The sequence below is a fragment of the Erinaceus europaeus genome, chromosome 21 (genome assembly GCF_950295315.1).
Source record: "Erinaceus europaeus chromosome 21, mEriEur2.1, whole genome shotgun sequence".
Lineage (NCBI taxonomy): Eukaryota > Metazoa > Chordata > Mammalia > Eulipotyphla > Erinaceidae > Erinaceus > Erinaceus europaeus.
The window spans coordinates 12,282,018-12,284,544 of record NC_080182.1 but is presented as its reverse complement, the minus strand read 5'-3'; positions in this window follow the sequence as shown (position 1 = coordinate 12,284,544).

Below are 2,527 nucleotides of genomic sequence, written 5' to 3'. Positions count from 1 at the left end.
TTTCCTGTTCACTCAGCAGTGTGTTTGTACTGAGCTCAGTGCTCTCTGTCGCCCTTCCATGACCCTCCAAAGTCAATATTGTTAGCCTCAGTTTACCCGTGAAAAAAACTGAGGCTAAGAGAGCCCGAGATTCACCTTTTCAAAGATGTGAACATAGAAGGTCCATGGGGCCAAGAGAATGATTCTCATGATAAGAGTTTCCTGTCTTCCTTACATAAAAGCTCTGGCTCAGAAATACCCCCTCCCTGCCTGCCTGTGCTTGGGGAGCTCCTTGCTAGAGGGACCTGCTTTCTTCAATTTGCCATTGAGCCAAATGTGCTTTCATGCTCTGTGACTTGAGCCCATCTTTGTTCTTCAGAAGGAAACAATCAAAGGCCTTTGGAAGTTAGAGGACGATGCTCTGGGGGTTTCTCCAAGCCTGTCACCTCCCAGGATGCTGGGTTCTTTTTTTATTGGTTGGTGACCAAATGGTTACTGAAATCACCAGATGAATATGTCCCTGGTTCCACTTGAGCATTTGATTCCGAGGATAGAGGAAGGTCTCTGACCAGGTGCGCTGCTTCCTGGTCTGCTCACCTCTGTGCTCACAGATACACCTGGAGCTTACAGTCCACAGGAGCCTGACACACCATTCTGCTTTATGGCAGTGTCCTCATTAGCCTCTGCCAGTCTCTTTTCTCGGGAATAAAGAGCCAAAATGTCACTGACCAAAGTCTGGTACTTTCTGTCCTCCTTGAAGAGGTGATGGAAGGGTCTAGGTCTTTCTCCACAAATCTGACGGCCAGTTCTGTGGGGGGAGTCACCCAGCTCTAGAGGCCGTTTCTTCTCTCCTTGCTCCACATCTGTTGCTCTGTGCTGCTCTGGCCCACATTGTGAAAAAACAAAGAAAAAACTGAATGCAGCAGATTCATTAGGTTCTTGAAACCCTTGACAGCAAAATAAGCCGCGAGTCCTTGACTGGCATTCAGCTTCCATCACACGAGAGAGTTCCTGGAGAAGACGAGATGACCGGGCAGAAGGCACCAGTCAAAAGGGCCTTTTAGGGAATCGGGCGGTAGTGCAGTGGGTTAAGAGCAGGTGGCGCCAAGCGCAAAGACCAGCGTAAGGATCCTGGTTCGAGCCCCCGGCTCCCCACCTGCAGGAGAGTCACTTCACAGGCGGTGAAGCAGGTCTGCAGGTGTCTATCTTTCTCTGTCTTCCCCTCCTCTCTCCGTTTCTGTCCGTCCTATCCAACAACGACAACATCAACAATGATAACTACAGCAATAAAACAGCAAGGGCAACAAAAGGGAATAAATAGAAAAAGATACTTAATAAAAAAAGGGGGGGTCCTTTTATCACCAGGCCACTCTTTAGATAACTCCCGGTCTCCACAGTTCCTCTCAATTTATGTCCTAGGCTGATGCTGTAGACACAACCTCCCTTGCTGTCCAAGCCCAATGTTTTCCCAACAAGCCTGGAGCTGTTTTGTGCTCCTCTGACTCCTGCTGTCCTGCCAAGATGCTTGGGAGTCTTGATGTTAAGATCAGTATACTGAAGGGTGTCTTCGGGCTTCTAGTTCCTCTGAAAAAATGACCTGGTCATTGCAAACAGGAATAGTGCCTGTAGTTTGGAGAAGTGGTGTCTCTTGATCCGCACCATTTCATGTACGGATCTGGTAGTGTACAATAAAGATGTCTGCAGTATTGCTTCCACAGGCTTCATGAAGAATCTCTTTCAAACAAATCTGTCAACCTGGGCAGAACTTGGACTGTTCCTCTGGACCAGGCCACCTCCACCTCTTGGAGAGACTGCGGCTATAGGTACCCAGGTCTAACGCCTGATGCCTGCCCCTAGCATCGATCTATGTCCTGATCCAAGAAGCACTTCCTACTCCTGCCAAGCAAAAACAATCACCATCTGGTGCAGTCTCTCCCCAGGTCCAGCTGAATTCTTGGTGATCGTCTGACTCTTCAGTTCTGCTTACAGTCAGGAACCTCTTAAGGGAAGGTGGCAAAGAAGTCAGTTTGGGCCCTTGTGCTGGAAGCCTCCGGCTGTGGTTGAGGGAGTTTAGGGCTTACTGTTTCTCCACTTCCTGGCATCTTTGAGCCTTGGGTTGCTAGGTCTTTTAATTTAAGACTTAATTTTGTGGTACTCTTGTGTGCAAAGGTGGACTGCATGTGCCAGCCCCTTGAATGCCTGCAAGCATTTCTGTCCTTGCTCATTGATCCTTGACCTTCAAAAGATTGAAAGCGCCTGCCCCTCCTACCAGCCTTTGAACAGTCTCCAGCAGGAGAAGCAGTCTGAACTGGAAGGAGTAATTTCCTCAGTCCCGGCTCAGCCTGCAGCCTTTCCCTCAGAACAATCCTGCATTCTGCCCTGCCCTGCCGCCTGTGTCCTCCACACTGAGAGCCTGCTGTCCTGTTCTGTACTTTCCCTCGCCCTGTCCACACTCGCCTCCTTCAGAACCTCAAGGTATACCCTGTCCTGCTAACTGGTCCATCCTGGGGGCACAGATGGCATTTAGCATTGAGCTCTGCCTCTACAC